The sequence below is a fragment of the Puntigrus tetrazona genome, chromosome 15 (assembly GCF_018831695.1).
Source record: "Puntigrus tetrazona isolate hp1 chromosome 15, ASM1883169v1, whole genome shotgun sequence".
In the NCBI taxonomy this organism is placed as follows: domain Eukaryota; kingdom Metazoa; phylum Chordata; class Actinopteri; order Cypriniformes; family Cyprinidae; genus Puntigrus; species Puntigrus tetrazona.
This window is the reverse complement of record NC_056713.1, coordinates 22208636-22222933: the sequence shown is the minus strand read 5'-3', so window position 1 is coordinate 22222933 and position 14298 is coordinate 22208636. Positions and strand designations below refer to the sequence as shown.

General features: G+C 38.4%; 1 protein-coding gene across 1 annotated transcript in view; it reads right to left on the bottom strand.

The window, feature by feature from the left end:
- tiam1b (TIAM Rac1 associated GEF 1b) overlaps positions 1-2724 on the bottom strand; it is a 54618-nt gene extending 51894 nt beyond the window's left edge. The window contains 1 exon segment of the mRNA XM_043258691.1: positions 2705-2724. The gene's annotated coding sequence lies outside the window, so the exon portion shown is untranslated.
- Between the last annotated feature and the right edge of the window lie 11574 nt (positions 2725-14298).

The following is a 14298-nucleotide window of genomic DNA, read 5'->3' as shown; positions in this document are numbered from 1 at the left end:
TAGTGCGAACACATCACTCCATCCTGTTGACAGGGAAGTATTCCTGGTATGGATCGTAAGTCATAAAACTCTGAAGGATGCGTTCGGGAAAACAATGCAGAAGCGCAGGACGAGATGCTATCTGTTGCTTAAGACGGGATTGATTCCCTCTAACCCCCAAAACCAATCCAGGAGAGTTAATTAACAACTCTGATACAGGAAACGCAACCCAGCGGCAACGACCACATCAAAGCACAATGAAAGTGATCCGTATTTATGAAAATCACGTTCTAGCCTCGTTTTTAATTATCAAAGTCGGTGCGTCCCCGAGTAAAGAAGGAAACTATTTCAATCAGTTACTTTCAAGGGAAGAAAAGCTTGGGTCAGAATTAAACCCGTTTAGTTCTTCACTCGTGCAGAACTAAGCAACAATTAAACCTTTGTTGTCTTGATTGCTGGTTCCCATATGGAGATTATAAAACTGAACTGCACTATGGTCAAAATAAAGTATTAGTTCCTCAAAGCTAATATTATTATTTTTAATTATTAAGAAACAAATATGTGCCACAGGAAGGTATTAAGGGCGCTTTACCTTAAGAGGAGCATTTTGAATAAATCACTAATCATTTTTGTAAAACACTTGAAGATAAATCTTAAATTTGAACACTTACGGACTGAATATATAAACAAATCAACACGAAAAAAAAGCTGCCTATTAAATACAAAATTTCATAGCAGGATCCCATTGTGTTGCTATTGGGGCATGTTGTCACAGATATTTAATGCGTTTTTACTGACCATAAATCTAAAGTTCTGATCAATAACAGTGAAACTGTCTCTCAAAAACTGAATTTTGGTAATGAAATCTATAGATCATAGTAAAAAAGGCTGGCTAGCCATAAGAAGTGTTAAACAACAAGATTTGCCCAAAGAGGTTCTATTACGATTCTTATTGGGGCATGTTGTCACAGAGGGTCAATGCGTTTTTGTTCAATTGTGAATATAAAATCCTGATCGATATCAGTGAAACCAGTCTCTCAGAAACAGATTTTTAAAAACAAACCAAGAAACTAAAGTAAAAAAGCGTGACAACTAGCCCCAGTCTCTTGTGCATTAAATGTTAGACAGCAAAAAATTCGCTAAAGGGGCCATTATAATTTGGTCGCATTCGGCCCAAATCCGACCTTGCTTGTGACTCGCTCTCGCTTGAAGTTTTTTCCCCTCTCCATACGTGTTCTCTACCGACTCTCATATGATGCAATGCACTCCACAGCTGCGTCCACCAGCTCTGACCTCCTGTCCCGCCTGACTGCGGATGGCTGATTCATTTCCATCTGTATACCAGCAGATGAGAGATTCCTTCTGTCTTTCCGCCTTTCCTTTTCTCGGGCCATTCAGAGCGAATGAATTCAGCCCGTCTAAAGTCCTTCACACCGGGACACGCTCAGAGGGGATTCTCCTTGACTCTGACCGACTCGCACATTTGCAATTCATCATCTTCCTCGCACGGCTACACAATAGCAGCAGCGCAGGAGCTTTGTCATTCTAATGACACACGCACGGACTGTTTACGGCGTCTGACACCCGCGTTTGCGTGTTGATGTTCTGTCATTAACTACCAGTTCAATTAGCATTTAAGACCACGGGTGGAAGACAATAACAATATTTGAAATTAGCTTTGTTCCTTCAGGATGCATCTTTCGATACGCAACAGGCAATTGGAAAAGCAGCATTATTAAGACATGCGACTTTGCTAAAGGCAATGTAAAACCTCATTTGCAAAACCACAACCAAAATGTCAAGCAAACTTATTTCCACAACCGAAAAAAATTCATTGGAATTTCCGCTATCATTTAGATCCTAAAGGAATTCCGACACTGAATTCCAGCAACCAACAAGTAGATCTTAAGAACTGATTCACAAAACAACTGTTAGGTTCCCAATAGGATCAAATGTCCACGTAGAACATCACAAGCAGGTTTTAGATCTCCTACATTTTACTACAACTCTAGTAAAAAACAAAAAGACATTCTTAAAATAATATAGGTGCAAAGTTCTGATAAAGACCACATAATATGCAATACGTCTCAACGGGGCTCAACTGACTTTGGTTTTTAGCAAATAGTCTACTGGAAAAGGAATTTAAATATAATTTATAGAGATAATCTGCACTGAATTTATTAAAAAACTAAGTATTTTGGAAAAAATAAAGAAAATTGCATATTAAAAAAAAAAGATAAAAATGATTTAAAAATGTTATCGATTAAAAAACCTCAAAATGTTTACAATTAATAAATAAATAAAATATTTCTTATATTATCAGGTTGTGATTGTGGAGGTCCCTGACTCAAAAATCATTTAGCAATAATAAAGCATTACACCCGAACACAATCTTTTGCAAATCTTAAGTGATTCCATTTCGATGTTTTAGGGTTTATTGCAAACGATGATGCAAATTCCATCAGGACTATTCCGTACGGATATACCAGCTACGCATGAAGCCTCAGTAACAGCAAACCTAAATGTATAAACTTACGAAACCATTGAAAGTGACCAACGTCTACAAAATAGGCTGCGTTCAGCATATAACAACCAACAATAAACAAGTAAACATGTAATGGTTATTAATGTTTTCCCGATGCAAACCCTTGTTTACCATGTCAATAAGCTTCTTTGAATGCTCAGAAAGAACAAGTCGAAGAGAGCCAGGCAAAGTCAGACGTACACAGACAGCGCAGTTCAGATGTGGGAAATCCTTTTTATCTGCTTTCTCCGTCTCTCTCGGCAGATATCCAGAGTCTTTGAAGCCGTGAAACTGCGGCGTGTCTTCTACCGAAAAGCATCAACACAAACCCAAAGCCTGCCGCCACACCTCAACGACCGCGCAAACGTCTTACCTTCCCAGGGGGCGATCCCGTGACCCAATGACACGCGTCCTTTCTAAAATCTCATGTTTCCTGCAGCGCCGTCCACATTCCGTCTCCGACTCCGCAACATACTGACTCCCACGTGAGTGGACGGGAACTGAAACAGCTTGGGATGGGGGGCTGTGTCCGTTCAGCGATCTCCCCCCCTCTTCTCTTCTCCTCCCCTCTCCCACAGTCTTTTTACCTCCTTCCCCTTCCCCCTTTCCTTCTGTCTCGGAATGACTGAGATTGGGAGCGGGAATGCGTGTGGTTCTGCTCCTTTTGGTCTGTCTGAGCGGTCTGGTATGACCCTGCAGAGAGGACCAAATTTACACAAGAATTCAAACCCGCCTCTCACAAGCGCAGGCCCCGCCCACTCATCGCACCTTTCCCGCAGAGCTCCGCCCACCACAGGGCAAAAAAATAATAATTCTGCTGCAAACTAAAGAGCACAACCCACCAAAAACATGTTTAGGGTATATTTAACCACAAAATCAAAAGAAAAATGATTCAGTAGGGTCTTTACTTTTACAACCACAGTGCCTTTTTTTCCCTTTGCAATATTATTTTTATGACTATTAAATGGATTTTCTTGCTCTCGTTTCTATTATGTGTCCGAACGGCTCTGTAATGACTCTGCGGAGAGCCTCAAACTTACAAAAGTATTAAAAGCTGCCATTCAAAACCCCTGACCCCGCCCACTGTTCGCACCTTTACCAAAGAGCTCCGCCCACCTCAGACGACCTGTGCCAAATTCTCTTGCCGAAATAAAGTCTAAAACCAAAAGAGCACTTCTGAAAAAATGAAAAATAAATATTTTCATTCTTTTTTTCAATTGTAATATTATTTTTTCTGACAGTTAAGCATTTTTAGTATCATCGTGTGCCAGGAAATTTTGGGTGTTTTTTTTTCTCATTAATTTCAAAAGATTACTATAAGGCTAAAAATATGTAATTAATTGTATTTAAAGGTTTAATAAATGCTACAAACTAATTTGACCATGCTACACAAATACGTTAAATAACATATTTTAACAAAGAACAAATAGGACAAGGGGAAATATGTGCTTAATTGTCATTAAAATAATGTCACAATGCAGTAAATTCATAAATAGGCTTTATTTCATCATGCAAAATTTAATTTAGTATTTTTTTTTTATCAAAATATTACTTTAATATGCTTAATTCTCATGCAATAATTCTCTATTTCATTGTGCAAAATATTATTCACTGCTTTTCTCTTTTGGTTTTAAGGTACGACTATGTCCCAGGCATGTTCAGGCCCTTAAAAGGGTTTAGTAATATATCCCATCTAGACCTCACTTACTATTGACGTCTATCAAAAAAACGCCACAATACTTGCTCGAAGAGGTTAAATCTTAAATATTTGGACAGAACAGCATGCATATGTGTCTGTGGAGATAGAGGTGTGATTGGTGGGAAGGCAGCAGCGTTGTTGTCATAGCACCAGAGCTGTAGGAGGAGAGAGACACAGACGTCAATGATGACGACCCAAGCTGAATTCATTTTCAACACACATACGCACACACTCTCACACACTCTCACACATACACACACACACACCTTGTGTAGGTATTCTGTGATGCCAGGCAGTGGCCACGGTGTTTGGTAGCAGGAAGCTGCTCTATCACTCTGATCATGTGATCTGCGAGCTGCTTTGCATACATAGCAGCGCAGACGCCCGGGGCCAGATTGAGAGTTGGCTGGCTGATATAACCCAGCGACGGCAAACCCAGACAGACGAACTGGACTCTACGCAGCTCAGAAGCACAACCTCCTGTCTAGACGATTGTGATTAAACTGTCTAAAATAAGAACCTCAACACTGCGGCTAGTCTGATGCCTTTTAAAAGTGACTAACTTTGCCAGCCAAGGTTATGACCCCTAATCTGTACGAACTACACAGTTGGATACTTTCTCCCAAATAAAACACAGAGCAAGACAGAGAGAGAGAGGGGTATAGAGAATGAGAAAGAAGTAAGATAGAAATAAAGAAATACCTTCTGCACCCTTTCTGTAACGTATTAATATTTGATTTAAATGAATTATATCGCATGAAAATATTAATGATAATAATATTGCTAAAAACTGTATTTCTAAAAATTCCATAATCGATAATAAATGTGGTTAATAACCTCATAATAGTTAATAAAAAATTTAATAAAACATATGAACTGATGTTTGATACACTAATTAATGTGCAATAAACAAAGTATGATAAATGTCAGAATAATTATTAAAAATAAACATTAATATTGCAAAAAAAAATACTATTAAATAAAAATAAAAAGGGAATGTAAAAACAAGAATAAAAAAATCCCAAAATTTATATAGAATTATTTAAATTAAATAGGCTAAGTATATAACAAAAAAATATAATAACATTAATAAAAATTAAAAATAAATAAAAAATTTCAGTAATTGTTTTTTTTCCACATGGGGGGAGGGGATTAAAATGAACCCATATATCCATAGCACACTTTTCACAATCCAATCAAATCCTGATGGATAAAAAAAAAAAAAAAGTCGTTATTTCCAATTATTCGGTTTCATACGACACATTATGAGAGTTAACGATGATGTATGCAGAAATGACACACATCAGCTTTAACGAGACGAGTCGGTGTTGTTTTAGTGAGGAGAGAGACAGACGTGACATGACAGTCTCCCTGCGCTGTGAGGAGGAGCAGGGCACACGCAGGTCCGTCTGAGACCGACCACCATGTCTGCTTCGCATGATAAACTATCAGCTTTCTTCCTAAGAACCATCGTGGAAGGCTCTCATGTGCTATGATTCATTATGGGACGGACCGATCTATTAGAAAGTATTTTAGTATTCATGATGCTTTAGGTCCTCGGGCCATTTTAATATGGTAATGTTGGGATATATACGTGAAATAATAATTATATATAAATGACCTCTGTGACCCCAATTCCAGACAGAAAGTCAAATTGCTGAAGGAGATATTCTTCTTAATAATCACACCAAAACTGAACAGCATGCTGCAACTATAAATAATATAAATGAATAATATTTGACACTTTATATAACTTAAAAACATAACCATCAGCTCCCTGGAATTCTTGATTCTGATTTTGCAATAAAATATTTCTTATAATCAATGAACCTGACAACGTTAACGACGAAACCAATATTCCATATGCATCATTCATCAAAAAAAAAGAAGTACTTTTATTAATCTGGGATGCATTCAACTGATCAAAAGTGATTGTTTAAATACATTTATAATGTAAAAACTTATATTAAAATTTCAAATGAACGCTGTCCATTTGAACGGTCTGTTTATCAAACAAGAACAGTTTTTTGTGTTTTTGATCAAATAAATGCATGTAATAAGTTGGATATTATACAGTCAGACAATCATTATTTCACAATAAACACTGAACTGAATTCAAGTGGAGTCTGAATTCAGTTTTCCTGAACTACTTATACTAAATATTTCCCCCCTCATTTTTATTTTCATTTATTCTGCATTAATAACTTCATTGCACGTTACATGACAAAAAAGCAAAAACACTTCTAAAGGGTCAAAATACTTTTAAACATGCAAGGTCTCAAATTTATCTCTATCGCCCCCTACAGCACGGCTCAAAATGCCCCTCGTGAAAAGCGAGCAACAAATTATTGCATTAATTATTCGTAAAGCAGTGAACCGATCGCTCGACTGTTCAAGTTCAATATGACGAATTATTAAACAGCGTTTGTGAACGCGTTTCACTGCAATATTATGCTACCGTTGCGTGGGAAACTGAGCTGAACTTCATCATTACACCTTAAAACAAACTAATGCAGAGAATCCCCCCTAAGCCCTGCAAACGGCGGCAATAAAGGACAAGCAAACGCAACATCCTTCTTCAAACCGAGGCGACGCGTGTCACTTTCAATTACGGTCAGGGACTTTACCTTCGCCCGTCTGCCGTGTTTGCATTAGCCTTTCTGATGTCAGTCACTGAGGAATTCAATAAAGCGTCCCCGGCTGAGACAAAAAACATCAGTGTTCCCACAGAGAAGCTGTATACGGTTCCTGAATGTACGATATTCCGGTGACCCAGGAGAGAGGCTCAGACCGAACGGCTAAAGCTAGCGGCCTAACTGGGATTTTCATTTAAAATCGTAGGCGCGCCAGCTGCAAGAAAATGCGCTCCAAATTTGCTCACAGCTATTTGGAAACGCGTTCAGAGACGATACATATTCATAACGCTGGAAACAATGCCCTGGCTTAGCAGAAAGATGCACGGAGACATGACGCGACTCGGGAATCGCATTCTTGTCTGATTGTAAAACACGACAGGGACGAGAAACACTGCACCTCTCATGCGACCACAAGAGTTTGTTTGCTTTTCGTGGTTTATATGTTTTGTCTTATCAAGATAGTCAGAAAATCCTGTAATAATTTCATGGCGCCGTTCTGCGAAGACCAAATTTTTTTACCAAGCCAGCACAGGAAAGTCCAGTTTGCTGCCGTTATTAATGCTTGCTGCATAAACGAGACAAAATTGAATTTCTAAATGCAGCTATTCGTTTTTCCTATATTTATAATGGATATAAAAGTATTGCAAAACGCATTTCTAAACATGGCAATTATTTTCTATAGCTTGATATATAATAGACCATTAAAAAGTCCATTTTAAATGAATTAAAATGAATAGTTTTATAAAGCAAGGATGCGTTAAATCGATAGAAAGTGACAGTAAAGATATCCGTTTAAAATACTAAACATTTTTTAATCTTTTTTTAATGTTTCCTGAGCCGCAAAGCAGCATATTAGCATGATTTCTTAAGGATCATGTGACACTGAAGACTGGAGTAATGTTTTGCGGATTTCATCAGAGGAAGAAATTACATTTCAAACATTATTATGATTGAAAACAACATCAATAATATGAAATTATTTCTTTATTTATGATGAAATAAATGCAGCCTGTAGTTGTTACAAACACTAAAAATGTTTTTTAACCCACATATTTAGAATAATCATTTTCTAAATCTACGTTTGTTAACATTACACGCTAAGCATGAAGAAAAATATGATTATTTAATACTTTAGTTTATATTCTGAGAGTCTGAAAGGGTTGAGAAGATGACTCGGATGTTCCAGAAACCCTGGATTGAACTTGTTAGGAAGCAACAGCTGCTGAATATGTACAGGAACATTGCATATCCCAGAATCTGCTTCAAATCCCTAATAAATACCAGGCATGTTGGCTTACTACGATCCGATCTTCACTCTTTTCCTCTCTGGTCGAAACAAGATGTCGAATAAGCATGGAGTAGAGGAAGCTTACCGGCCATACCTCACTTCAATTAGGGCTTGAGAAGAAAAAGAAATATTTATTACAGTCCTGCTAGGCTCGATCTGAAACAACAAAGAGTCAGCCTCGGTATTAGGGACCAGATGAAAGGGATTGGCCGGAGCATACTGGAGATCATTAGTGAAGATCCCCAGCAGACTCCATCTCATCTCCTTCTTCTCCTTCTCTCCAATATACATCAAAGCAATCTGTCGCCACGAATGCAAACCAGCCAGAACATGTCACGTAAACGCTCAGGCAACCGATGATATGTTGGCATGAGGTGGGCTGATCTTCTCCCCACAATCATGATTGCACACAGCACCGGGGAGGTCACGTGACTTTAGGCTGCATGACTGCACGCTGATTACTGCGCAGTGTGGCGGGACAAAGGTGAAGTTGTTCTGGCGAGCGATTTTGAGGTCTGATTTTTTGTGTCTTAAAGGAAAGGTTCGCACACGCGCACACAAAAAAAAAACTATTATCCTCAGTTTAACTAAGATGCAGATGTGTTTACTTCACTGGAATAGATTTGGAGAAATGTAGCATCAACTGTAGCGTATGGGTGCCGTCAGAGTGCTACATTTCTCCAAATCTGATAAAGAAACAAACTGTACATCTTGGATGACCCGAGGTTTAAAAAACCTGTATATATATACATTTTTGGGTAAAACAATCATTAAAAAGGAAAAGCTGTTCCAAAAATGTAATAAAAATGTTATAAAGTCATACCAAACCTGATGAAAAGACATCGACATTATAAACGGTCATTATATAAATATTTTATATATATACACGCACACATACAAAGAGCTCCTGAAGAGACCTCATAATTAGTTTTCAATGACATGAGGGTGAGAAAAAAATGAATTTTGTGAATTTTTCCTTCAAGCGCTTCCTTGTTTTGCAAATACAGGGCAAATCAAACTGTCCCACAAAAGCAATGATGCATCTCCATATCCGTGCCAAGTGCCTACGTGCCATCACAATCCCACCGACAATCTGCGTCCATAATAAAAAGAAATCGTGAAAACAGCCAGAGTTGAACTGAGGGACAATCAATGTTCCTTTCTGATCGGACCGTGCTAAAAACAACATGCAAAACAATACCTGATTTAGCTAAATCACTCAAAGGGAAAGCACACGGCGTGCTGATTTCAGAGGAAAAATCTGTGCAAATGGATAAAAATGATGAAAATATGTAAAAGAATCAGGGCCATTCACAGGAAACTGCCTTTTGAGCGCCTCATGTGTCCCTTGTGACTTACTTCTGATATTCTAATATTAGACACATCACTGCACAGCTTTTACTGGGTTTTTTTTAAGCAAAATTTAAGGCATAAAAACAAATCTTATTCTTGTTCTAATAATTTTAAAATGAAATATATATATATATTTTTAATGATTTATGTAATTATTCAATCTATGCTAAAACTTTGGGGTCGTAAGATGTTTCTGAAAAACGACTCTTCTGTTCCGCAAGGCATTTATTTGATCAAATATACAGTAAAAACTATAATATTGTGAAATATCATTACAATTTTAAATAGCTGTTTTATATTTGAACACATTTAATACATTGCTGTCGTTCACAGGATGCTTCAGATATCCTACTAATATGCCGAAACATTTCTTCTTATTATTAGGATAAACACAGAGGCATATTTTTTTATGATGAATAAAAAATTCTAGTATCTTAAAAGTCTCTTAATTAAGCATTAGTTTCTTAAAAAATATATGTATGTTATATCTGAGCGAGTGAAATAATATCGTTGTCCGTTCCAATGTTTCAAACAGCGACAAATGTATTTTTACCGATAATTTCTACAAATTTAGCGTCGTACCTCTGGGGTGGTCCTTGACGTTTATGGCACTTCAGGTGTAAGGCGGGAAAGTGATTTCCTGACAGCTCAGCAGAGCAACATCCTGGCACTTTTCCCTCGCAGCGACCAAATTAGCGTTAAACGGACTCCTGCGGGGCGGGAGAAGTAGCAGTTATATATCATTCCAGCTACAGCCGATTCCCATCAACAACAATGAAACGGGAGTTTCGTTTCAACGGGAGCATCTGTCTGCTTTCATAAACGGGGCTCTGAAACGCAATCACATCGGCCTGACAATAACACGCGCTGGTGTATTTACTCCTGTATCAGATCTCAGATAAGGCCGGTGCACGCTAAATACGGCATAGCTGCACCGTGACATTTCTCCCGTGCATCTGTCCTCCGTCACGCTAAAGTTACGGGGATCATTTATCTCCTGCATAATTAACAGCGTTGATGGATGGCCCTGGTTTATACGTTTGGGCTAACAGACCCACTTTTCAGTTTCCCTCTCGATCCCCTGCAGGTTCATCGGCCGAAGGGATGCTAGAACGGAGGCAGAGGATGCTGAGTCATTCCCGGTGTCAGAGCCGCGAGCCGGAGTGGCCCCCCTCCAGACAATTCATCCTTCATATTTATCAGGATTAGAGATCATCCATGTGTATCCGAGAGCCTGCATGCGCAGGCGTGCGTGTCTTTTATCGGCCGCGCTGGCTCAGCAGCCGCTCTCTCCTTCCCGGCATCCATTACTGGCTAAAATAAAGATGCACGGTCAATTATGCAAAAGCCAACTTCACGTCTGTCCTCTCCCGGACTGGAGCGAGAGGAGATGGATGATTCAAAGCGTGAATCAAGCCAATTACGGATTTAAAACACGCCGATCAGGTGCGGGTAAAGAAAGCCGGCCAATCAGGAGGAGTTTCGCATGCGCCGTACTTTAAAGCTTGCACGGTGAAATGTGAGCGCAGGTGTGTTGCGATACATATTTCACGCGTTGTGTCGCTGCACAGTCAGAAACACAATGAGTAAAAGCATCTAAGTGGGTCATCTTAAGCCCCAAGTATCTGGGACAAACCAACGAGCCATCAGGACTGGTGAGAGTCCAACTCCACATGGTTCACAAAGTCCAGAACAACAGCTCACAAATGAGAAAGAGAGACCAAATACGGTTCATGACAACACTAACTAGGAAGAAGGTGAAGAGGGGGGCTTTGGACTTCAGAAAACATCTGGCCATTTTGTGATTATAGCAATGGCTGACTAACATCCTAAAATGTCTTTAATAACTAATTAAAAAATAATATTTACTAACTCAAGACAATATTTGAAAACACATTAAAATGTAAAAATTATATGAATATACATTTAACAATATTTAAGATAAATAGTTGAAAAAGTTTAATAATAAATGTATATTTTAAACCAAATAAATACATTAAATATATTCTGAACTGTGCATGAAACATGATTATAGATTTTTATTTACAATAAGTAAATATATTAAATCAAATATTTAGAATATATAAATACATTACATAAATATAATAAACAATATTAAATAAATGTATATATTTGATACCAACAAAATGCATTAAATATATTCTGAACTGAACTGTGAATATTCTCAACTGTGCATAAAACATGTTTTTTTTTAATTATTTACAATAATATATTAAACCAAATATTTAGAATACATTACAAAAATATAATAAACAATATTAAATAAACTACTTCATTTCCAATTAATGATTAAAAATTGTTTTTATAAAGACAACTTCTTATTTAATTTAAATAATTTTTTAAAATAATTTTTAAACACAATGTAATCTTGATTCGTTTTTTTTTTTAAAAACATTCACAGTCATATCAAACGACACACACATCAGTAACTGGTCAACAAGATTTCCAACAAAATTTCTGCTTGTTTTCATGTGGTCTTGCTGCTACACAAAGGAAGGACACAGAGTGTAAACAAGTGCAGAGACGGACAGCCTTGAGCTAATTAAACAACAATCTTTCAGGGCTGGGTTTTGTGGACTGCATGACATGTCTTAGTGGTAGCGCCGATGTTCTTTCGCGAATCCTGGGATTCTTGTAACACCACGCATGCAGAAAACACTCAAAACAAACAACCCGAGACGCAGCCGTACGTCCAAACATGGCAAACCGTACACAAATAATCCGATTACGCAACGTATATTTAGTTAAAGCAGCCCGACATGTTCGAACAAGCAAATACGTTGCTGCGAAGCAAAGTTGTGATGTGCACTCTTGTCGTACGAGGAGGAAGAAGCAATGCGTTGTTCTCCACAGAAGATGCAAAGAACACTCACAAGACAATTCTGGCCATAAGCCCGTGATTAAGGCGATGGAGACGAGTTACGCACAAAGAGGGCCATTTAGAGCAACGAGAAACATTCTTAAGCAGTTTGTTTATCTCACTCGAGTGGGCATGTTGTGTGGACTCCCTCCATTCAAAGCCGAAAGTATATCAAATTAATTTAGGCCTGGACTCAAGCCAGTGTTTAACCTCGGAAATTATCGCTTCATTCCCCGAGCAAACACAACCTCCGTACGAGTCACTGGCAACGATGACTGATGAAGGTGACGGTAAATCAAAACTAGATTTGTTTTTGCAATTTCTCGAAGCAAATGCTCGTCTGTGGGTGCTCTGCGGAGAATGGGTGCCGCCAGAATGAGAGTCCAAACAGATGATTAAAAACATCACAATAATCCGCACCACTCCAGTCCATCTGTTAACATCTTGAGAGGCTAAAAGAAACAAACCCATTACACTTATTGCTTCTGGACAAAATACAAGTGCATATTTCAGAATAACACTTCATCCCGTGATTAAGTTAAACGGCTTGTAAACAGTGCTTTGTTTCGGGGCATATTTCTCTCCTGATGCAGGCGAGACAACTTTTTCACTGGAGAAAGTCTACAGTGGACAGAAGACTAATATCTTAACATTTGAACGTACTGTCTTAATGTGTTACTGTCTTAACTTAATGTGCTGTGGATTATTGCCATGTTTTTATCAGCTTTTTCAACTCTCCTCCTGACGGCACCCATTCACCGCAGAGGATCCTTTTCTGAGCGAGTGACGCTATTATATTTTTCCAAATCGGTTTTCATTAAGAAATAAACTCATCTGCATCTTGGATGACCCGAAGGTGAGTTTCTTTTTAGCAAACTACTCACGCAATGCAAATCTACTGGATTCCTCTGAAATCACTTAATAGCACGGCGGTCAATATCGGTAAATATTTTAGCCTTAGCGAACATCACAAACTAAAAAAACAAGGAGATTATTCATTCAACAATTAGTTTAATTTAACCGGGAGTAGCCTGAAACATCTAAAAAGAATCAACAACACTCTCAATTCATCATTGTTAATAACTAAGATTAAACTCCAAATAAATCACCATTTTTTTTGTCGGGGGAAGAAGGTTCGCAGCCGGCGAATCCCGCTGCCTTTCTTACAAACAAACACAAAACCGACTGTCTCAGCAAAAACAGTGCTCCGTTTATCCTGGCCTTTTTTTTTTTTTTTTTTTTTTTTTCTGGAGTGAATGAACAATTCCGTGGACGTGGGTATGATATGAATAATTCACGTCGGTGGAGATTTAAAATATGCATATTTGGAGCCTTTACATTCGGCGTGTTTCACCGCGGCACGAAACAAACGTCGAGATCTGTACGAACGACCCCTGCTATTAATATATATACGAACCGCACAAAAGGCCCGTGCGTGAAGATCGGCGACAGCTGGAACGACAGGGGTGACGGGCATCGGTTCTTACCGAGCAGAAGGCTACATTACGAAAAACTTAAACGGCCGTTTTGCATTTAAAATAAAAATATGCATGAGTCCTAAATGAGTAGCGATTGTACGGCTGATTATTTTAAGCGTATGACTGATTGGTGCATATCAATGCATTCCAACGCCCCTCGTCTCTCTTTTTTCGGTCTTCTCAGAGCATCAGAGATCGTATCTGCGGTCTGATAAAGAAGCCTGTTTAACTGAGGATTGAACCTGAGAGAGATAGAGGTTTTCTTTCTCTGCCCCGGAGACGCATCAAGCTACAGCTGAAGGATCTTTAACTAAACGCTCTCTCTATTCTCCCCCGACCTCATATACCGTCTAAATGCTCTACTAGGTTTTCGGTGTCCTGTTCGGTACTTTGTCTCCTTTTTAATGGAGAATTATACTATCTATTATTCGTAGAAACTACTGGCACCAATAGTCTCTAT